A 24,573-nucleotide genomic window follows, 5' to 3' on the forward strand; every position below is an offset into this window, starting at 1 on the left:
GCAGCCCATGTAACGCAGCAGAGCCTGTGGCACGTCCTCAGCTGTAGCACTGGGCTTGCTCCTTCTTCTACGGGCATCGACACAAACAGTCTCTCCAGTCATCTCCTCTTGTAACGCCAAGGAGCAGCTGCAGCTGTTTTGGGCACATGGGCGGAAGGGTGGTAGAGGCACCTCCCGGGGTTCCCCTCCCAGCGAGGAGCCAAACCGCCAGCGTGCCTCGGGTCAGTCCCCACACTGGCCACGCGCTCCTCGCCGTCACCCTCATCTCTCTCGACCAGCGAGAGCCCAGAGGAGCTGCCTCGAGCGGCGCAGAGGCGGCTTCAATCTCAACACAGTCCCACACAACGCTGATGGCCAGAGCCCTCTTCCACAGAGAATACGACCAGGGATTTGTAACTCTGTCTTAGCGACCCAGCCTGTGTGCCAGCCCCCTTCTCCAGCCTCCATCTTGCCCGCTGAGTGGTGGGTATTTTGCGGCCGGGCCCTCCCCTCACATTGCTTTTACCGCTCCAGGCTCTGCCCCAGCCCTTGCCTGGCAGGGCCCTCGCCACTTCCACAGGAGAAGGAGAAGGGATGTGCCGCTGCTGTGGGACTCCACCGAGTGGGAGGCCACGCCAGAGAAAGGGGTTGGCGGCAGGACGTCCTCAGCAGTATGTTGCCTCCAGCCAAGGAACTAGCACGTTCTGGGGCTCTCTCTACTTCCCGTGCTTTTGCCCTCTCTAACCTGCAGGAGCAGTTGCCCTGTTTTGAGGGGGAGTCAGTGCAACACGTCAGAGAGCTGGTGGAGATGCCTTTCTCTTTCTGGTTTTGTTGCCTTCTTTAATGCAAGACAACATTCACTTGGGATGAAGGCATACCAGTGCTTTGTATAGAGAAAGGAACTGGGAAAGCACAGTAGGAGAAGAAGAAGGAGGGAGCAGACACAAGGGGAGAAACCCAGGAACCATGCTGCCATGTGTGGGATGCTGACAGACTTTATCAGTTTCCTTGATAAGAAAAAAACCAGTTCACAAAACTTTGTGGGCATCATGGTGGAAGTGGTGGTATAATATGGTGATAGACCTGCGGAAGTTCAGGTTCTCAGAGCTTCAGCACCACTGAAGGGACCTCCAACTCTGTGTCCAGTAGGCAGCCTTGCCTTGCTTCTCAGTGGATTTTTGCAGGTGGGGTTTCACTCAGTTCGCAGGATGTTTGCAGTGCTGCTCCACGCAACTGGCCCTGGTGTCAGTGCAATGAACGGCACCAGGGTGAGGAAAAAATGATTGATAGTGGGGGGGCTTGTAGGCCGAATGATGGCAACCTCTAGGTGTTCATCATGAGGATTTACTAATTAAATTATCGACATTGTAATAACATAATGTTGCCAAATTGCAAGCAGAACTTTTGATGGCTTGTCTGTCTGTCACCACTGCAGTAGGTGGATGTCTCACTGTCACAAGCTGATTTTTATATTTCCTTCACCCCTTGAGGGTAAGGAAGCTCTATGCCTATTTTACAGACGAGGTACCGAGACACAAAGCAACTTGCCCCGATCCTGTTCTGAGCCACACTGCCTCCTTGGGAAGCTCATCTCAGGACAAAAATTTGTAAGTGATAGTAATGATACACCACCCATTCTTTACATCACTGAGGATATGTGATATTCATGATAACAAATTGTACCCTGGAGGCTAATGAAACGGCAGGCACAAGCAGTTCCTCCCTACTCCCAGAAAAAAACTGTCTAGACTGCAGCTCTAGTAGTTGTCTGTGATGGAACTCAATAAGCGAGTGGAAAGTTTTACCTACTTACGAAATGTTCAGACATTTCATTAGACTAGAATAGATTTTGCTGCAAAATTTAACTTGTGGAAAGCTCTTCTGGCTTTGGCAGCGGTGTTTTACAAATATGAAGAGTAGGAGTTGGGTTAATATACTTTGTATGAGACTTAAAAATAAAACCAAGCTAATACAGTTCTGCTACACGCTTGCTGTTGTAGACACACATTGCTGTTAACAGATAAAATAGCATGACCTCTCAGCCATCCAACAAGTCTCCCTTGGCCGGCAAACCTGGCAGAGCTGTGCATAGTGCTGTACCAGAAGAAAAATAAAGCACAAATACATTGCTTATCTTCAAATGATAGGGCACTAAGAAGCTTACAGTACCCTGTGCCATGGCCCCAGCCAGCACGCATCCGTATCTTCTCGCCTTTCCCTGCAAGAACTCTGATTCGCCGTGTCAGGGAATATGCCCCACTGACACCAAGAAAGCAGAAATGTTGCACAGTACACACTGAACTGAACAGTCCTTTAAAATACTAAAAAGCTGGAGTGGATTTTCGAGGTGGTCCAGAATATAAACTAAAAGAGCTGGCAAAAAAGCCACGAGGGGTTGAATGTTCTCAGCCTGCAGTGGGGGAGAAGCTCAAAAGGAGGGAGAAGCGCTGGGTAGGGTAGAGGACAATGCTGGCCCAAGGACAAGTAAGTATAAACCCACCACAAATGCAATGAGGCTGGATGTTTGAAGAACAGCATCCCAACCTCAGAGCAATGAAGCTCCAGAAAAGCCTCCCGGAAAGGGAAAAGAGAAGGAAAAAGCTAACCTGTAAGTGAGAAAGCCTGCACCCTTTCTGAAGGGGATTACCAGATGTGATTGCCTGCCAAAAGAGGGACCTGCTTCCACTTCATTTCTTGCACATTGTCTTTTGCATTCATCTGTCCATGTCCTTCGCATATTGCCTGTGCTCCTGCAACGCTATCTCGCCTGGCCCCCACTCTTTGGGCATGGGCCCCTGGGAGCTGGACACCACTGCTGGGAGCTGAAGCCAGAGGATGCAACCACAGCAGCAGACCATGAGCTTTCAGGACCACCGAACGTCTGATTTTCTGCACAGGGTTGAATCTCTTACCTCCACTAAAAGAAAAAAGCCAACCCTGTGGCGGGGTAATTCAGCAGTCAAAGACCACTGGGCTGAGATCTAGAAGACCTGTGCAGTCAAAGCTTCACCATATACTTCTGCTAAGAGCTTGGGTTAAATATTAACAATCCCTATGCCTCGGTTCTGTAAAATGGGGATAACTCTTCCAGCCAGCCCTTCCTTTCACTTGGTGTTTTACACTGCAGGCTGTTTTTACAATGCCGAGCCTGCGCGTGGCCGTAGCCCCTCAGCATCATCATAATATGTGTAATAAATAAAGCAATACAGAAACTGTAAAGCCACAGTCTTTAAATTATTAACAGCTGGACACCACAGTGAATGAGAAAAAAAGCCTGTACTGGTATAGGAAATCCTGCATTTCAGGCATCAGGTACAGATTGTTAATATATTTTTAGTGTGCGCTTTGATCAATTTAGAATATACAAGTGAATCATATAAACTATCATGTTCATTTCATTCCCGAGTTAAAGTAATTGTTTTTTTTGTCTTGTGGGATGACAAAATGACAAGAGACCATTTAAATGGATTCTCCATTACATTCTGTGGATCCATTAATGTTGGCTGGTTTCCTGACAACCAATGTCAAACAGACATACACTAATGGCTGTTCTCATGAGAAGATTTTTGAAGGCTTCCAAATAGCTGTTTTATCGAAGTTGATCATATTTATCATTTATAGACCCTTCTCATCTTCACAGCCTCTTGTTCACTCTCCCTTCCTCCTTTTGCAAAGCAGAAAAAGGATCCTGCTGTAGCAGAGCTAGATGTGGATGCTTGAAGGTTGTGCGGCTTTAGTGCACTCAGGCGTGGTTGTCCTAATAATAACACCACAAAGGCCAAGCAAGAAAGATTTCTGCTCTATTTATTTGATAGATTCAGGGGTTTCCCTCCCTAGCTCTGTCTGCTTCTCTAGATGCTTGCCTCCCTCCTGCCCCAGCTCCTTCTGTTTCTCAACTTTCTATTATTTCTTTCTGTATTATAGTTGCCATTAGGTGTCGGGTGGAAAAAAAGATAATTTCCTATGCTTCTGGGTTCAAAGAGGAAACACAATTTGGTGTAAGGTGTGAAAAAGTGTGGAGCCTGGAGGGGATTTGAGTGGCGAGCAAGGAAGGTGCCTGCGTGCTAAGGGACAGAGCCCAGAGCTGTCACACGCCGTGAACTCCTGCACAAGCGAAGCCAAACCGGCGGCTGCCGAATCCTGATTAAAGTATCTGCATTCCAAAAGACAAAAACCACCATTAAAAAGGATCAGACTAGCGAACAAGCCTATTCCAGAGCCCGGTTGCTGTTACAAGCAGCGCTAATGGCCCAGGCACTTTGCAGGAGGCAGAAGAGCTGGGGGCTGCGCACCCACCACGCACCCACTACTCCTCCCCGCCGTGCCGCAGCGGTGCGGGATGCTCTCGAAGGCTGCCGCAGCCAGCAGCACCATGCCAGGCTCTGCTCGGGAAGCCCTTCTCCTCCAGCGTTAAGATGGCTGACCTGTCATTTTAGCAAATGCCATTTTTTTCTAGACATTTCAGGTAAAAATGGTGATGTTTTTCTTGTGAAATTCAATGTAATCAGAAAGCTCTATGTTCACTCAGCTTTGCATAAATAGGCCTATGCTAGCAGCAGCAGCAGCAGCAGGGTTCAACCTGATTGAACTCTTCCACACCTACTGCCCAGGTCAGCAGTGAGTTACTGCCTGCTAAGTTTGTGTGTAAAACATCGCAAGAAAATGAATTCTGAGAAAGACCAGATTATCTCAAAGACTAGGCAGTCTGGCAACACATCCAACTTCATCATGCATTTTAGTGCATAAATGTTTCACTGAGGCAAGTGCCGAGTCTGATGTGAATTTTATTTATAGCCCTGAATGTCTCGAATGTATGCTTCCCCCAAGTACTCGTGTCTCTGCTGTAACACCCAGGGGGTTTAAGCCTGCAAGGCTGGTAAAAATCTACAGCCGCTTCTCCACTGTACATGTCCCACATTTTGTGCAACGCATCAGCAAGCTCGGTACTTTCAAAGCAGCTCCCTTTGCGGCTGCTGCTTCACGGTGGTGGCACGCTGGGTGCTGGCCCCCCCCCCCCGTGGGGACACAGGAGCCCGCAGCTCCTCGGAGGTGGGACAATCGCTCTGTTTTCTACAATCGGGCTTGCTGCCAACCATGCATGCACCCAGACATTTCCCCCAGTCCTGACCTATTTGCCAGCAGCAAACCTCACCAACTGGAACCGCAAATAGCTATATGGATCAGCCACCTTCCCTTCCCATCTTTATCAAGGATTGAAAAATGCCTGTGCAAGGGGAGTGTGTTGGCAGGGCTGCTGTTCCTTGCAAATAAGGCAACTGGCTCTTCAGCATTGCAATCACCCTGCTGAACAACGGCAACCTCACCATAACGTCAGCGACTAGACCTACAAGCATGGGCATGCACACAACTCCCCTCACACCTCGAGATAAAAAAATTCAAGTGACTGGAGCCACAAACTCAGACATACCCTGGTGCCCTCAGGAACCCTGTTCACCCTGGCAGGGGCAGGATGCCATGCTCTTTCCCCTCCAAGGGGAAGCAATAATTTCTGCCCCTGTGAGTGCCAGAGCAACACCTCAGAGTGATGGCTTTCTCTTCTGAAGCCCTTTTGCCGGGGGGGACATCAGATGATGGGAACAGGACAGGCACTTCGGCTCCTCGGCACCACGGGGGCTGCTGAGAACCCTGCCTGTGCTTTCTTGTCCTCCTCTCCCCTGGCAGGCTGGTGTGCGGTCCAGCTCCCCCAGGAGATGTGAGAGCTGAGGCAGGTCCTACCGAGGCCTTGACAGAGCTTTCTAAGCACACTTCTCACATGAGACAAGAGATGCTCAACTCTCAGTGAGTTGGAGCCATGCCAAAACCCCTGCCTCCTTTTCCTCACCGCTCTTGTGCATCTTTGGGATTTTGTTCAGGATCTGGATGGGATTCCCCCATCCTTGCTCACATCTTTTGTTCCTGCTTTCCTGGTGTACTCTGACACTTGTGAGGGCACTGTTCAGTGCAGACATTTCCCTTTCAGTCCTCGCAGTGCCCACTGTCACAGGGCTGTGGGTGACTGATGCCCCATTTCAGGTAGTTTGCTCCTTGGTTACTTCTCTCTGGGAGGCCACTCTGGAAAACATGGTTTGTAATGGCTTTGCGCATCGTTATTTCTTATTATTGCTATTATCAGGGCAGAAACCCAAACGGTTTCTGAGGATTTTATGCCCTGTGCAACCTGAGTCCAGGATGGATGTGAGGAGCAAACTCCAGCGGCACAGGCCCTGAGACGTGGCTTGGGCGACTGGTCTGGACCTGAAGCCTGGCTGACCACATCTGCCCTGCCACTGGCACTCAGTGCGCGCACACCAAAGCTAGCACGACCGTGTCTACAGGGGCTGCAGCTGCCCTCTGGACAAACAGGAGGGGAGACATGACAAAGCAAGTTAAGTCTTTAGCTACACGTGGGCAACAACATGAACACAATTATTATTCTGTTCTGTGCTCACGGATGGACAATTTAGCAAATTTTTCAAATTTAGGCAAAAAGGCAGAAACCTAACCGGCAGCAGAAACTGTTGAGAGAGACCATGATCTTTTATGCTCTTTGTATTGTTTTATTTCTTGCCAATACGGTGAAACTTCTCATGTTTCAACCATGGTTTCTTAGCGCATCCCTGTGACATTTTTCTGCCTCCCATTATGCCATACATATGGAAATAACAGCTACTCAGGAGACAAACGGACAAGTGGACAAAATCCCATCCGTATTTGGCGTTCAGTTATCTGGAAAGATGAAAATCTTGGAAAGCATATGATTTGGATGTCATTTCCATGTGCAGATCCTTGAGTTTTGCATTTACCTGATACTCAGTTGAATGGCACAACAACAGACATAATTCGAGAGGGCTGGGAAGTGTGCAGTTCTTATACACTGTAAGAAGATTAGGCTGTTAAGCAATATGCACTTATGTGAAGAGTACCACACGCTAATCCCATTCTTGGCTTTGCTGCTTTCAATCACTGCTGGCGGTGTTTGAACATATTTTTAGCTGCTTTCCCTAACTCTGTCAAATAAGTTACAGCGGCCAGAATGGGACTTGGTATTTCAAAGTATTTCAAAGCTGTCACTGCAGGATAGACAATAACCTCTCAGAAATACACAGTGTTTTATACGTTCAAGCCTTCATTCCTGTGAAGTTTCTCTAGCCAGCAATTTCTTTCTCTCCTTTTCTTCCTGTTCTCTGGTCTATGTTTTACACAGCCTCCAAGAGTGGCTGGGAGAGAAACAGCTTCGTGCTCTCAGCTACGAAATAGGGGCAAACGTAGTCACAGACAGCAGGTTTCTGTTGGAGGGTTTCATTAATGGAGCTGCCCTTCTCACCCATGAGAGGTGAATGGCATTTTTATTTTAGGTGCACATGCCTACATATTATACATATCCATGAATATGTGCAATTGTGCATATGCCCCCTCCCCATCACATCCAGCTCTGCAGCAAAGAAATCCTCCCCGGTACACATCTCTTCTAATGCATGGTGACAGAAAGCACTGGAGGGAGTGCAACATACTTATCTATTAATAAACATCCGAAATGTTCAATAATGTATGTGTAGCCATGGTGTTTTTATGGTCCTTGTTCAGTCAGAGATAGCAGGAAGCCCGTCAGGGAAAGCAGGTTAGTAAGCAAAAAAGAAAACCACCAGTAAGGCCAGGCTTTATTCCCAGGGCAGCTGAAGACATATGACTAGACAAAAGTTTTCTCAGTTGTGTATGTGTATGCATAAAATTAAACATTTAATCCAATTCTACATCTTCAGAGACCGCAACCCAGCAGCGAAGTGACTCATGCCCCGGCTAAGTGAGTGGAAGTGATACCAAAAGCAGCATTGGTGTTGCCTGCAGGGCAACGGTAAAGAAGGCAGACAACACGTGAGCCCTGCCTGGCAAGCTTAAGGTTGCCATTAGGTCAACTATCCTGCAGGATGAGTCCATTTCAGTTTCCTACCATGCTCCATGAGTAAACAAAAAGCTAATTAGCCAGTAAAATAGTGAAGGCATAAACAGTGTTAAAGAAAAACCCCAAACCCCAAACTGAACTAGTTTAAGGTCACTGGACCTAATGGTAAGGACGGCTTGTTATAGTTGGGATGATATGACATCACACATCTGCACACATATATACCTGTTTGTGTACAGACATACCAGACAATGTAACTGAAATCAATGTCTCAAGAGAGCCCTTTCAATCCTACGTGCTTAATTAGTTGAAAGCACTTCTTTCAATTTGACACACTTTCAGCACTTGTCAACACAGATTTCTTCCCATGTTGACCCTTCACGTTACTCCCACTCTCGATACACAGCAAGATAAAGTCTCTTATCTCCGGCAGTGTAGAGTGTGGTCTCTATAAAACACTTCGTAAGCATGCTTTTAGACGTCCTTTGCAATTATCTCTCACTGCTCTGCTATTTTTCTCCTGTACTGACTCAGCCCAAATCACTACTAAGCTTGCCTGAGTTGCTCCAATGGATCACCATAAAGCTCTCCCTTTTATCACAGAGAAGTGTGTGGTTCACTGTGATGTTGCTCTCAGATCAGTCACCCTGATTTCACATGCCAGCACCCAAGAATAAAGCTTTACAAAATTAATTTACTATTCTACCTGCCTTGGTTAATGCTTACCTTCAGGATCTTGTGAAAAAAACACCCTCACATTCCCCAGCCTATAGACATTTTTGCGATAGGTCAAACAGTGTTTTGGCAGTGGTTTTAATGTATCTTGCCTATTCTCCCACTCAAAACATTCAATTCCCCTGCATATTTCTGCCTGAACATTTACACCTAAAGTGGTCATTTTCCAGTAATAGCCTTCTGAGTCTACGCTGAGGATCCTCTTTTCAAGAAGAGCAGACGCTCGCACATTGGAGCACCTGTTTCCACATCAGCATCCACAATACAACCTTTCCACGTTTGTGAACATGCAGCCCAGCTGTAAAACACTGGGAGCCTTGAAAAAGCACACTGGAAGATGACACTCGACATAGAATATGCGGTGTTTGGCACGTTGGAAGATAAGATTCAGATGACTTATTTCAAGTACAGCAAATATATTTCCGTTTTCCTTGAAATCTTCATAAACTACAACCTTCCATCAAAGCTCTAAGAGTTAGTCTCCATCAATCTCCGTGCCTTCTCCGTTCGGCTCTCAGAAGTGGCATTTAGCATCAATTACGCCAGCAGTGCTGTGATACACGCACCTGTCTCTCGGACTGCAGATTGAGGGCACCAACTTGTTTTACACAGGGCATCAGAAGGCCATCAGCAGGTGATAGCGTTTTGTTTACTACTGACCTACCCTTCATTCAAGATGATAACCTGTAAGAAGAAAAGCCCTATATCCCCACTGCTTAATCTTGTTCGTCCCTGATGTGGCTCCCCGCGGGTAATGACCAAGTCACTGTTTTGGAAGGGCAACATACACGCCGTAGTGGAAAACCACTATGAAATGTGAACAGCAAAACCAAAGACACAGGTTACATTTTGTATCTAGTATAAAAGTATTGGGGGTGTTTTTCTGTGAATGACTTTCCTCACTGGCATGACTTTGACCTTCTTGCTTTTAGCAAACTGCATGGGGAAGCCAGTACCTGAGGTCAGAAGCTGCTCCCAAGCAAAAAACAAGACTGAAGAGTTTACACAGAAAGTGAACAAGCAGGGCCCCTCTTCCCTTCCACTGGCACCGCACGTAGGCTAAGAAATCAAACCCCCAGAAGTCAGGAACAGCAAGCCATGTGTTAAGAGTAGGACGGTGGCTCGTATTTCACACTTCTTCCTCCCCATCAGTCTTTTTCAGCACGCTTGGCTAGGTGCCCTGAACACCGCTTAACTGCAAGTTGAGGTAAGTAGCAACACTTTCTTCCGATTATATTTAGTAAATACTATGCTACTATTGCTACACACATTCCTTCAAATTACTCACAGGCATCTGGGGGAAGACGGAAAGTCAATCATCTCAGAGGGACCTAAGACAACTCTTTCTTGCCGCTCCTGCAGCTCCATCAGTCCCTTCCTGCAGAGGGACTGAGAGACCTTAGAGTCTCAGGACTCTGATTGCCCTTGAGGTCATGCCCGTCCCGGGAAGCTTCCTCCCCATAATGCTACGGCAGCGCGTTTCTTGGGACAGGCAACAAGAATCACACGCACGACTCCATGAGGTTACTCCTGCGCCACCCTGATGATGGCCCAGGGTTGGCTGGGCACAGGGGTGTAGTTAAAGATACCACCAGTTCACTGTGTAGCTCCTCTGGGTCCTTTAAATAAACCTCTTCCCCGAACTCAGTGAATACCTAAGTCCTCTACCACCAGCCCTCTCAGATGTTCCTTTTGGCCCTGGCCTCCCAAGTAGTTTACTTGAAGCCCAGTTTCGGACAACTGGCTGTGAACTGGGCTTGCGGAGCACCCAGCCCACGAAGGGGCTCTGGGCCAGGAGGGGGTCCTATTCCAACCCTGTGCAGCAATATCCCTCTCCAGTCCCACTTCTGACAAGACGCTTGTGGAAAACACTAGAGCAAACAGGGCTGTAAGGGTTGAGAGAGCCATGCTGAGAAGCCAGCTAGGAAGAAGTAACATGGCTAGGTGACTTGCTGAGTTTCACTCACTTGCTGAAACAATACTGAACACAGTCCTTTCTGTTGTATAAGGGGAAGGAGAGCTGCCTGAAAATGCAGACCACCACCCCCCCCCCCCCCCCCCCGCTTTCTCAAAGGAAATTATTTTAACGAAGAAACCTGCTTAGGGATGGATTCTTGTTAGCCTTGCAAGGTGGGAGGAGAGAGAGTACGGTACATTTCCCTTCCTTAAGCCCTTTGCTCTCCATGCAAAGCCTACTGCAATCCGCAGTACACCGTAACTGCACAGAGTCCAGTGCGCGCAGCAGCACTGCGTGCTCCAAAAGGCACCGCAGGGAAACTGGGGCTGGGGCTGGTCCTCTCCACCCTGCCCTGCGCTGCCAAGGACATGTCCCAGCAACACGCCCCGCCGGGACTCCAGCTCCTACCCAAATACTGCAGCCTCTCCCCTCCAGGCTTTTGGGCTCAAAATTAGCCCTTAATCCCTAAAGCACAGACGTGTTATGATATATGGAATGGACTGTATTACTTACCGTACTTTCTATACACATGTATACAAAGCCACTGAGATATACTGGATTACTTTTTAGAAGGAACCCATCCAGACAGCATTTGGAAACTGTCTGTCTTTGTCAGTGATATTGTATACCTAGACTGCAGGATGAATAACTTATGTCAAGATAAGCTATTTTCCCGCTGTTATTATTATTTGGATAACATGTTCTCAGCTTGCTCACCTTAGGCACTCATTTTTTTTTCTGCAGAGCTGCATGGTTTTTTTTCTACTGTATTTCAGGTCCTTGCTTACCTAAAATGGTCCAAAAACCTCAAATGGTAAATGCTAGCTTGCAAATTTAACCGAGAGGTGAGCATTGTTAGCTGTGTCCCCTTGCACTTCCCTGCAGAGGATGCAAACCTGTTACCATGCCAGCTAGAGAGCCCCTACAGCTCATGCTAACCCACTAACCCCACTTTGAATGGAGACATCATGGTCAAAGGCAACTAGGACATAAAATGCAGCATGAAAACATTTAAGCTAAAATAAATTTTAAAACATTTCCTTCTTGTAAAGTGTCATAAGGTGTTAATAAAGATCATAACATAGACTATCCTTTATTGTTATGGCTAATATGGCTTTATGAGCCAAACCCACATCCTATTGTTTGTACTCACATTTATATTATTAAGCCACATATTTATGCAGAAAACCTAATTGAGTTCTGCTGGGATTCCTGAAAAGCCACAACTGCTGAAGAGCTACAGAGTTTGTCAGATGCTGCAGGGGTGTGGGCCGCTCTCTGGCGAGAGTTTTCATCCAGACCATAATAGCAAACAGCAAATTCTTGCACATTTGTAACTCGTCTGTCTTTGTGCGTGCGTTGGACTGAGTACAAAGGCGTTTTGAACATGTTGGCTTTAGCACAGTAAATACACATAGTGGCAAACAATTGTTCGCTTAAAGTACGTATAAAATTATTACCTTTTAAGTGTGAGCAGGCATTTTATTATGACCGTGTACCGAGTACTGCACACGAAGAAGAAGGCGCGGTGAAATGGATATGTTTCCCTGCATCCAGGCAAAACCAGAACAGAAATGTCAGATGTCAACACCTACTGGTAACTATCAGAAATACCACTGCGGCATGACACTGGCTGCAACACTGGACAGGAAGCCTTCAAGCTCTCGATTGTAAGCAGTGGTGAAAAGGAAATAAAAATAAACTGCAGGAAATAAGCTGCAGGAAAAAATTCCACAGGAAAAGAATTTAAACCAGGAAATACTTTCAGGAAGGGAAAAAGGAAAGGAAAGAAGGAGCGGGGGGGAAAGGGCATCGTCATTAAAATTATCATGCAGAAAGTGTAAGTAAAAAATGGGGCCATTGAGTAGCAAACAGTGTTTGACCTTAATATATCACGTATTGAGTGGAATGGTGAATCAGGGGAGAGAGCACTCCTGGGACGCTTGGATTTGTTCACGGGGAGCAAAGTTGACGATATTTCCAAGCATAAAGAAGCAGACAACGGAAAGTAATCACAAAAGTAACTTTCCCCAGGGGAGATTTGTCTCCCTGGAGTACTTCTGTAGCTAACAGATAGGCTCCTCGCTGACTTTGAGTAGAAACGAGCCTCAGAGAGCTCCGAATAGTCCTCTGGCAGAGCCTGTCCCTCTCCGTTCACTGTGGAAGGGCCACGAGCAGAGGGACTGTGCAGAGCCGGCGTGCCCCAGCACCAGCAGGCACCAAGACGGGAGATGCTGCCTTCACAGGGGAGCAGAATCGCCTACTCGCAAACAAACGTGTGTCTGCGAAGCTATGGACGGGTTCCTGCATTTACACGTTGAATATATTTAATGGCAAAGTAAAAAACCGAATTTAGGTGACAGCCCAGCAAGCTAGCAAGGCGTAAGGTGGCTTTTAACTCAAAAGGTGAAGCACTGCCTGAGAAACTGAACAAACACATTCACTTTTATGAAGAGGGGGGTAAACACGCTCAGAAATGTGACACAGTAAGCCAGATCAGGTGTCAAATTTTGCTGTCCTTGCTCTGTCCTTTCTCAGCCGCGGCTCTGCCTGACTTCTCTGGACCCTTTGGCTACGCCGGGACATCAGGTCTGGCCCTAATTCCCTCCCTCCCACTTTACTGCCTTCTCCTCTCTGCCTCTCTTCTTTCTGTGTGGATTTTCCAAGTGGTGTTAAAAAACAGAAGTGCTGGAAGAGGTGCCAGACTGCTCTGGAGGCTGAGATGCTCTACATGCTGAACAGCGAAAGGCAGACGACACCCACGGATATACCCCAGCCCTGCTCTGGCAGGATGCTGTCTGGGGGGAGGTGGCAATCAATCTTCACATCTTATCAACTCCTGTAGCATCTGCCAGCACAGGGGAGGGCGAGCCACCCCAGCCAACTTTTTTTATAATATGGATATTGTTCGTTAAGTCGGAGACATTTTATGTACGAATACAGATCGGTTCACTGCCATCTGCTTATTTTCTATGTAGCGTCTAAAGTATCGTTAGGGTGTTACAGAGAATATGAAAACAAGCTCTTATCTCTGCCACTGAGCTTAAAATAAAAAAAAAAAGAAAAAAAAAGGAAGGAAGAAGAAAATATAGGAATTGGTATGCAGTGAAAAGCAAAGAACTGAGACAGCATTTTCAAATGGTGGTTGCCTGGGCTGCTGTTGTTTGGAGATGCAATTTGGTTTGGTAGGCAGATATGCTGGCACATCCCCACTCTGGCCCAGGGCAAGTCACCTCCTGGCCTTCATAGCCATCTCTCGTCCTCCCAGGGACCTCCTAGCCTTTCCTCTCTTCTCTCTACTTTTGTGTCTTAAGAGCAGAAATCATCCTTTACACTAGGCATTTACACATACAATAATAGGCCCCGCATTTCACGTGCTAGTCCAATAACACTTTATTGGGTGGTTTTTTTAGTGTTACATTCTTCCAGATAAAAGTAGGCTTGCTTATTCCCTGCTAGGGCATGCTCCGAACCTTTGCGGATGAGCTGTGGTTTGCATGGCCCTGGCCGCGGTTTTGGACCCACAGGCCCCTGCAGCACAAGGAACCTCCACCATTCACAAGCAGCTCCAAAACACCAGACTGGGTAAGTAACGGGTGGTTTGTTATTCAGAATTAACCTGCCACAGTCAGTAAAGAAAAAAGAGCCAGCCTGGCACCCTGGGTGATTCCCACCTGCGCCCAGACCCACATGGCACGGGGAGACACACAAATTCACTGATCATCTGCCAGATTCATTATCACTGGAGGTTTTTTAACTACTGCATTTAAATCACAGCTAATTCTGATAAATCAAGATTGTTTCCCTGACTTGCTGGTTTGATAATTTCATCTTCATGTTTGTTCATATTAGTAAGTATTGATTTCCTGTGGGATGCAGTACATCTCCCCGTAGTGCGCGAGGGTGAGGTCACTGCCTGGCAGTGTTTCTGTTACGCAGAGTTATTTCTGAAGTTCGGCTGTTGGCATACTTAACACACTTTGATTTTATCCCAAAAATGGGATTCTATGCAACAGCATAGAAGAAAAAAAAATCTAAAAAGTGCAGCCACTACTTAACTATGAAAATGTCAGTTAGGCAAAGGTTAATTTGGATGCTTTTCATTTGGGTTATCCTTTTTCCCTTCTATTAGCATCCTGATTCCTTTTGTCTTTGTAATATTTGCACAACAGTAGCATTTTACAAATACTGCAATGCTTCTTCACTTTACAAGGGCCAGAGCAGCCTCCCCACAGTTAGTACAATTCTCCCTATTTTCTGCAAACTTCTACACGTACTTCTAGGACGGAAAAGCTACAGCAAAACTTCAGCCTGTCAGAAGAAAATATCTAAACTTTGAAGATTCTCATTTTGATCCAGAAAATAATTTATTTTGCAGATACTTCTACAGGACAGTGGAATAATTTTCAAGCCTTTAAGAAATTCCAGTTCTATCGCTACTGAAGTTACAGCCACATCCATGATAGCTTAAGACTAAGGGAAATATTTGCTAAAGGGATGGCTAGAAGATACTCATCCTCCTTCCCCTTCAATGCCCTTCTATCTGTGGACACTCAGTGAGCGTATGATGATGTTGCTCCAGAAGCACTGCAGCTAGAACAAAGCAATGATAACCCGAGTGCCACACATCACTCAGAAACAAGCCTCGAAGTAGGGTAGTGGGCAGAAAACACTCTCTCATCCCACTCATGAACCACTGAGACAGGTATGTGCCCAGAGCTGAGCTGATTCAAGTAATCCCCAAGGTAACTCTTTGTATTCAGAAATTCTTTTTTGGGGGCAAACTGAAATGAATTTGTTGCCTACCACAGAAAGCACAGCTTTGCAACAGCACTGTCACTGCCTAGTCTGTGACGATTCATTCATCCCAGCAGGGAGAAAAATGTCTCTTCCTCCAGCCAGCTCCACACTCAGCCCAGACCCCCGCGAGGTGAAGCCCCACCGAACCACAGCTCTCAATTTTCCAGACCTGCCTTTCGACTACTGTCATCCCCAGCCATGTCAATGGGGGCACAGATCATCAGGTAATTAATCCCTCTTTAACATGATGAAACCAGGGAGACTTGGGGCTAGCTGTCCATCGGGTACATATCTCAGCGGTACCTAACATTTCCAGCCAGGTGCCTACGTAATGTCACACTGGTTATACAATTACAGCTGATGACGACCAGAGTTTCATTCTGGATTTCATACTAGCAGTCTTCCATTTGGACTAGATGATCATGGTAGGTCCCTTCCAACTGAAAATATTCTTTTCTATTCCGCTCCGCTCCGCTCTATTCTATTCTATTCTATTCTATTCTATTCTATTCTTTCTACCAACATGATGCAGAATGGTCATGTTTCATGCTGCTATTTTTATATCTAAGCTTCAGATTCATAATATCTCCCAGCCTGGCAACTCACTGCATGCAGGAACTCTACGTGTAGGTGTTGGGAGGTCTTGAGCGGTAGAAGGCAGTGTATTGCGCACACAAGCTAATTAACCTCTGGAAATAATTCAGGGTCTAGCTAACTCCAGCTGTGTTATCTGGGGTCATTTTCCGCCCTCGAACTATGAAGGTTATTTGGGTTTTAACGCAACAAAATGACTTTTGTCTTTCTACAATACATTATACTGGCAAAGCGGCTGCAGCCATGCTGACAGAACTGCATTTTAGCAGTTAGCCTGCTCCTCACACCCCCACATTCATCAAAAAGACACGTTATGCTGATAAATGGTTGTAACGGCTTTGGCTGGCACAGTTTTACTGGTCAAAAATCACACACTTTTCAGAGCTTTGTCCCATACCTTTGCACAAGCAGAAATGAGTAGTGAAGAAAATGAGCTTCAGTATGTTCATTCAGACTTGTTATGGGGAACACAACTTTTTAGGTTCAGACTACATGAAAGGGATTTAAAAGTGTGGGACACTGCTGCACTACCATTTTTACTCCTGGCCTTGTTGACTGCAATCTCCTCCCTTGATCTTTCCCCATTTGACCTACCGAGTAAATACTAGTTCTGCCTAGGAAGTACGAATTTCCACCCGGCAAAGCTGAAACCTTTTTCCTGGGGTCATAAGCTCTTCAGGGTTGTTTTGTGTACCAAATCCTATTCTGATAGCCCACAGACGACAATTCATAATATAAATAAAGTTTATTGCATCTCTTGGAGGTATCACCAACGGCACAGTGCCTCTGTTTAAACAGTGGCTGCCAGAAGATGACGGCAGGGCTCTGCCTGCCTACAAAAAAGTTTCCGATAATCCTGAGGAGACTTCACCGTGATGCTGGCATCAGAAACAACCTGGGACCTGCAAGGTGACTAGGCCATGGAATCACCTTCCTCCGGAGAGGGTCAGAGGCTGCAACGAGGCCAACCAAGGGCAGGATGATTGCTTTGGAAAATGAGCAAGGCTGACTGAAAGCATCAGGGCAGAGACGATGACTTTCTGAAAAGTTACCAGTAGGTGTAGGTGTTATGAAGAGGCACTGCAGAGCACGCAGAAGAAAAACTGTATGAAATGTAAAATCCGTGCGTGCGGTAAGTAGAAACCCAATGCAAGCTCAGAGAATGGGGCTGGAGTAAAACAGACTGACACATCAGCCAGCCAGCAGAATAGGCTAAACACTTTTTGGTACATTTATGCAGTGTTGTAAAACTTACAGGTTTATTTATTTTTTAATTTTGCCTCATATGAATAGGCACCTGGCACTGCCAAGGCAGAAAGGGACAGCAGTCAGTCATATATTGAGATAGAAACAACTTGAGATGAAAGATTTTATCAAACCTGGGAGAACAGTTTCCTCTCAGGTATTTGCTGGACTCCTCCGAAGCTGAAAGAGTGAAAAATTACCAAAGGCAGGCTTAGGCTGTAAGACAGAGGACAGTCCTGGACTGCTCCAAAGACCCAGGACTGAGCCTTCAGTACATGCCAGAACTGGGGGTCCCGAGGCACGTCTCCAGGAGGAACACCCTTTTCCCAAGGCACTGCAAGAGCCAGGCTGGAGACACCGAGCCAGCGACCGAGCCTCTTCTCTGGCCAGTCTTGAAGCTTACAGCAAATCGCGAGATGTGGACTGGGGCGTAACCCTGCAGTTTTGGAGTTGTCTGAGATCAGCGTCACGTGTCCATGCACATTACAGAAGGAGAAGGAAAACACATGACTGCTTGTGCAGGTTGAATTTGAGGAGATTAGGAGACTACCATTTAAGCACTGCCCACCTCGTGTTTAAAAGGCTTTTCAAGGTATTCCAGAAGGGGTTCAGTCGTTCCTCTTGTATTACAGCTGCAGCATCTCCAATGGAGTCTGCCTTCCCAAAATGCTCATTAACCCGGGCCTTCTGAATCACATCCGCTCTACCTGCCATTCAAACTGCACTGCCATAAGTCAAGTCCCTTTCTTACATATCATGAAAGAACATTTTGAGAATAACATTTAGTCACCAAAAACCTGGGAGGAATTCAGACCAGCAGGGAAGTAAAACCATTTGTTCTGATGAAGCTGACATACCACCAGAACTTTTTTTTTTTAAATTGTTATATGACACGCTCACTGTCTCACAGTTTATTGAAAAAACCATAAAGTCACAGAATTGTTCTGATCTGTAGTAAAAATACAACCAATTAAGTCCCTAAACCACTGCTGAACAGGGTATAATAATTATTGCGGGCTTGGCTCAACATTTGGAGTTAGACATCAGAAAAAAAAAAGGCTTTGGCAGGGTGATGCTGAGAGAGGGAGTCTGGGACAAAGTAAGCGCAAGGGAAAATAGATCCTTCCCTTACTGGCGTCCCTTACCGTGCCCATATTTGAAGCAGGCAGTCTGGAGCAGAGCTGTAGCAAGGCGGTAACACAAACCACGCGCCGGCCTCGCTGCTGGCCAGTCGCACGGCAGAAACGCTGGAGGCAGGCATGGGTTATCGGCTGGGTCGGGGCAGGGCTCAGGGCTGCAGCGTGCCAGGAGCACCGGAGACGAACCCCTCTGAGGTCTGCAAGGGCTACCACAGCACAGGCAGTAAATAATACCTTGTCAGCAGGCCACATTATTGAATAGCAATAACTTTCCATAATAACTAATTAGCGTCACATACAGACCAGACACTTAAAGGACAGAAAGTGCCATAGCTCTTCTTCCTTCATCGGATTGCAGCGCTGAGGTCGAGCTTTACTCATCTGCTGGACTGGCACAGGAAAGTACCCGCACGTGAGCCAGGACCTTCCCTTTGGCAGCCGTGGGCTGAATCGTGCGGTTTGTCACCTCCCCCAGCCCTGCGGTGCCGTTCCTTCTGTGGCCATCCTGCCTGGACAGCAAGCTCTGGTGTATTTGGTTTTCCCATGCTGACCCTGAGACCTCCTCCAGCTCCTGCTCCTCAGTGGGGACCCGGCTCTGCGAAAGGAGGCTCTGGCAGCACCCCTCTTGGGCAGGGCTCATGCCGCCCAGAACGGGCTCACTCCTCCTGCAAAGGCTCCTTGGCATCCCCAAGACCCAGGGAAACCTCAGGAAAGGTTTATTTTGGCGGGCTCAATGACGTGGGCACGGTCAGCACTCTATTCCTCCACTTTTCTTGTGTATCAAACAGGGGGACATATCTGTGTCGCTCCATGTCGAGCATGTCGCCTTTTCATTCATAAAAGGCAGCCTGTATCTTTAATCACTTTGCCAGAAGAATAGCCAAGAAACAAGCACTTGATTGCCTGTGTTATCAGACACTATTGGAAAAGTCTAGATAAGGATGCTGAACAACCTTGGCTTATTAGTATTCCACATGCAAACGCTTCCCCATAACCCAGAGTCATCTGTATCCCAGCAACCCTTAAAATTTCATTCTCACTGAATTGCCAGATCTTTATCAAAATATAATTACAGTCTTAATTTGGAAGATAAATTTTGATTGCCTGTGCTGTGCCAAAAAAAAAAAAAAAATTGTCAGGTACACGAGAGCTGAGGTACAACTGTGAAACGTGAATCTGCATATTCTGACATTGGTGCGTCACCTTTCCTCTTATCAAAAGTTGGGCTCTGATAGCTAGCGGTGAGGTTACGTAGGGGTAAATAGGCAGGGACATGAAAAACCAGTCTCCTGATGCCATCAAATGAAATTTGTGCTAAAAACAGGGAGGAATGTGAAATCTGCAGCTGCACACGAAGATTATTACTATTATGAAGATTATATACTATTATCATTACGGGGTGAGTGATGTGCAGCACTGCTGTGCAAACCTGGAAGAAAACACCAGTCCTTCCTGAAACAAGAGGAGATTGTGCAGAACTCGCCGTTTCTCCCCCTGCTTTTTTCCCCCCTTCAAACACTGGCAGAAAACAGCACAGTGTTTTATAATTATATCCAGAGGGTTCTCAAAATGCAAGGGTCACAAAATGGCTTCAGATTTCAGCAAATTGTTCTAGTGTTCATCTTAAACCTAACTGACAGCTTTTAAAAGCACTCTTAGGAACAGCCTTTGTGGTCGATTCATTCCAGTAAGATCTTCTGGCATTAAGAGCTTGGCTGTTACGAGGCTGAATGAAAGGGGTGCTGTTTTCCAGCAATGATAGTAGACTCCTATGTATATAGGCTGCCACAACCTAAACACCTTGTGTCTGCACACTTCATATGGCACAAAATAGCTGTTCCTTCACTGACGTGCCTATGTGAGCCAACACCTTTTATTCCTTGAAATGACTGAAGATATTAGGATTCATGCATATGTGACAACAGATCAGAATCATCCGTCTTTACTATGTGCTGTTATAGTGATATATTATATTTGATCCCACTCCCATCTGCAGCAGATGCAGAATCAACTTCTACATACAATCGTATGAGGATACAGTTGGAAATCCCATCACTTCGACTGAGCATGATTACCAAAGACATACTGCTGGGTGGGGAGGTACTCTTCTACCTTCCAAGAAGTGATATGATTACAAAGGTTTTTCCGAATTTAAACATGAACCCTAAAAAAAGTATCCTGGAGGAATATAACCACTGCCTGCTCTACCAACAGAGCCAAAAGGAGAGGAGACAGCCCAGCAGGCAAGCCGTGGAGGTTACCTAGTTTCTGACTTATCAGACTACAGCAATCCAAACCCACTTCAGTTTTACCCTGTTGAAATGCCAGGGGGAAAAGATAATTACTTGGATGACAATGGCATAAATGCAATTAGACGCTTGACCTTAGTGTTTCTTGGTCACATGCACAGAGTTGAACTCATTGCTAAATTTGGGACCGGGAAGTTCTTCTCCTCCCCCCCCCGCCCCTCACAATGAGTTACCTGCACTTTCTCTGCAGCCCTGATAAGGATCCCTTCCTAGGACAGATGTGATCTCATCCCTTGAAAGTGATCTCCTCACCTCCCGTGGGGGCTTTGGGTACCCAGCCTCAGTCCTCTTTGTTATCTGCTTCTTCGATCACCATTGCATGCACCATAAAATACTTCTTTGACACACCTGTTAGCTTGAGTTCACTCCCATGGAGCTTACGTTGTCCTCCCCTGAGAAGACCATGCAAGGTGAGAACAACTGGAGCAGTAAGTAAATTCTACCACACAAACATACAGAAGGATTACGCTGTAGACTGAAATTCATACTGCGTCAGAGTTACAGTATGAAAAATGTGCGTCCTCGTGGGCAGCGGTCAACTACATCGCTCAAGTGAAGTCTGTTTCCTTCATGCTCCACCGCCCCAACCCTCTCCAAGAGACCACTCCAAACCAAGTGCAGTTTTGACCAGAGTCCGGTGTAAGCAAACACAGTTGCCAACTAATGGTAAGACCCAAAGCACACTGAAGTCCAGAGAGATACTGCAACCTTTGCGGTCACTTCTGTGCACTGGTTCCCACTGCCTGAAAGTCATGTCCATCACTGACACATCAGCAACGCTTTTGCTGACAGTAGCAGTAGAAAGTTTTACAGCTGAATGGGCTCAGGGACGGAACCATTCTTGTCCCCTTGGTGGTAGGACCTCAATGGGGCTAAGTCACACTGCAGGAGAAATGCAGGGCAGGAAGGAACCATGAGAGAACTGTCTGGTCGATGACTTTTGCAACCCTGAAACACAGCTAAAATGCTATAAAGAGCAAAGGAGGCACCCACGCCCAGACACAGAAGACGGTTCCTATAGGGAATTTTGACCAATGTGTGACCAAAACTGTCCTAAAAATGCCAAAATGCAAAGCCAAGTGTAATTCCACTGCTCTGAAGTGGACTGAGCGTTTCTAGTCCACCCCAACTTTATTCTTACTTGTTCTTAAAAAGCCTAAAAGAAGGACACTCCATAAGCTCTGTAGGTTGCCTGTCCCAGTGCTTATTTCTCTTTGCACTTGGAAAGGTCTTCCTAACCTTCCCTGCTTCAAAGTCAGCTGGTTCCTGAGGGGGAAGGCTGCAGAAGCTGGCACACCGGCTGCAGTCACGTGCAGCTCCCCTCTTCTTTGGGTAGCGGACTCCATCTCTAGTGCCGTGAATTTGCAATTGCTCACCTCAGATGAACTAAGCCGAGACAAACAAGCCAGAACTAGTGCCCTGGAATACTCCAGGCAGGGGGCAGGGGGAATATCTGAGCCCCCAAAGGACGAGGATGAAGCGATGCTTACTCCAGAGGCACAGTTCTTTGCTCTCCTTTTTAAAATGCATTAATTCCCTGCTGGTGAAGAGTGCCACACTAAAATCAGAGGAAACCAAAGTTGCCTATCCACAGCAGCAGACTCAGCCTAGCGCTAGAGAGATGGAAAGCTTCCATATGCCATGGTGACGGGTTCAGTACAGCCTCTTATCCATTCCCTCCACCTGCCAGGCACACGGCCCCCACATCAGCACTATCAGTGAAGGCAAACACGCGTCTGGATGAAAACCACACTGATATGAACATGTTGTTTTGAAAGCCTGGCTTTTGGCTCCGAGTTACGTGTTCCAACACGAAGGCTAACGCTGGGAGGACTGGCAGAAGAAAGAGGTTACCAGATTTACTCTCCCTCTGCACCATGGCGTGTTGCAGGGGGAGGAGTTCAAAATGGCCCCTGTGACGGCTGCCAGCATCTTCATGAGAGCTGGTAAAAGAGAGGCTTATTCCTCCCAGATACGCTTCACTGGGAGCTTTCTCAAGGGAAGCAACGGATTCCCCAAGCCTTTATCATCAGCAGAAACCTCCTGAAGGAACATTTCATATTCAGAAGGTATCACAATGTTCCCATTGCTATTCTGCCTCTTTCATTTTCGAGCCCAGTTCTCCCACCTTTGAGCTCACAGTTGCCATGATAGGCTACAGCAGAAGGTATATGGCTATCACATACACGTCCCAAGTTCCTAGGAAGCAAAACTGAGGTCTGGCTTCCTTGGCTATCTATCTCAGATGTTCTCCTGGGTGAGAAGAGAAGCAAGTCTCACCATTGGCAAACGGGAGCCCAGAGAGGAATGTTATGAGCCTTCCGCAGCCAACTGGACTCTCGGCGTTACAGCCCCTGCCTTTGGACCAAGCAGCATGACAACAACCACAAACCCAAACTGTGCCCGTGATACCAGTAGCTGAATACTTGGAAATATAAACTGGGGGTGCTCTTCCCCACCTGCCACTTTGGCTAAGCCACTTTACCCTTGATGGACCTGTCTTGACAACCCTATTCATCTAAAACTGGCTTGACTGCTGCTGCTGCTGATTCCAGGAACCGGCGAGCAGCATAACCCTCTGTGCTGCCGACCGTCCACGGCGCAGCCTGGCAGCCCGCTCATTTCTATGAAAGACAGCAACGGGGCAAGTGCAGCGGAGGGAGCAGCACGCAAGTGGTTAATGCATGCCATGAAGAAATATACATGCATATACTGCCTCAAACAGCCAGAACCTCGTATGTTGACATTTTCCATTCCGTTGTTCCACTAGAATTAAAATGCTCATAATAAAAACCTGGCAATCAAAAGCAAAGAAATTGCCCCCAAAGCAAGATTCATTTCTATCTATATAGTTGACCAGAAGTCTTTCTGCCTCTTACAAGCAACATTAAATGCCATCCATTACAGCAACAAATGCCAGCCGAGTCCCTTTCTTTCCACCTGTGATTTTAAAAGTACATTTCCCATGCAGAAAGCTGTGTGCTTGGCAACCTCTGCATCTCCCCTCCTGACGAGCAGCAGAAACGCTGCATGCTAAACTCTCTCCTGTAATGACATGGATTCCCACACCAGAGCAAAATTCTCAAACTACCCAGGCAAAACTTCAAATAACCTGCAAGGTATTTAACAAACCGGAGGCAAAAGCTGAAGTCAAACCCTCAAAGCATACAGAGAGAGAGAGAGAGAGAGAGAGAAAAGAAATGCCCTCTGCTTGACCCAAAATAAAGGTCTACCAGAACAGTTCTGCATAGGAAAGAAAATGAATTACCATTGTGGGGACCCTCAGTCATTTAGAGTCTCCAGTCAAGGCTGAGAGCCATTCTGAGACTGCAGGTTTTTCCTCTAACTTCACTCCCCGGCTCTGCGAGGAACTAGTTAAAAATGACATCACTGCTCATACTACCCTCCTCCCCCTCCCCATTCACTTGCTAAAAAAGCTGAGGCTGCTCCTCTCCCCCTGCATTGGCTCCAGCTTTGGTCCGCGATCCTCGATAAGCGCCCGGGCTGCAGGTGACCGTGCGGGTCGGTGTCAGCGCGGGACGGAGGATGCACCGGCTCCACGCGCTCCTACAGCATCCCCGCTGGCACCCACTTGAGCAATAAAATAGCCTTTCCCTTAAGAAAGCAGAAGAGGTCTAACCTCGCGATGTATAATGCATTACACAGCCAGCTCCGCTTACAGAAGGCAAACAGTCTTCCTGTTCGAAGCAGGAGGGAGAGAGAGACCCTCCTAGGGGCTCTGCCTTTTGGCTCGTCTTCCTTAAAGGAGAGGACCCTCTCTGTGGTTTGCTGCATCCTCCTTGCGTTAGGACTGCAATCTATCTTTTTTTTTTTTTTTATTTCCCTCCCCCTGAGCGTGACATCATCAGACACCAACTCTGCTTCTGTAATAAAAAAGGATCCCAAGCAGAGCTA

At 46.9% G+C, this 24,573-nt stretch overlaps 2 protein-coding genes across 3 annotated transcripts in view; one reads left to right on the top strand and one right to left on the bottom strand.

The window, feature by feature from the left end:
- The window catches only part of NHS (NHS actin remodeling regulator), a 265,444-nt gene that overhangs the window by 27,439 nt on the left and 213,432 nt on the right, over window positions 1-24,573 (bottom strand). The window lies entirely within an intron of this gene.
- RBBP7 (RB binding protein 7, chromatin remodeling factor) overlaps window positions 4,024-24,573 on the top strand; it is a 459,800-nt gene continuing 439,250 nt past the window's right edge. The window contains exon 1 of the mRNA XM_075521769.1: window positions 4,024-4,032. The gene's annotated coding sequence lies outside the window, so the exon portion shown is untranslated. The remainder of the gene's footprint in view (window positions 4,033-24,573) is intronic.

Source organism: Mycteria americana, chromosome 1 (assembly GCF_035582795.1).
Source record: "Mycteria americana isolate JAX WOST 10 ecotype Jacksonville Zoo and Gardens chromosome 1, USCA_MyAme_1.0, whole genome shotgun sequence".
Taxonomy (NCBI): Eukaryota; Metazoa; Chordata; class Aves; order Ciconiiformes; family Ciconiidae; genus Mycteria; species Mycteria americana.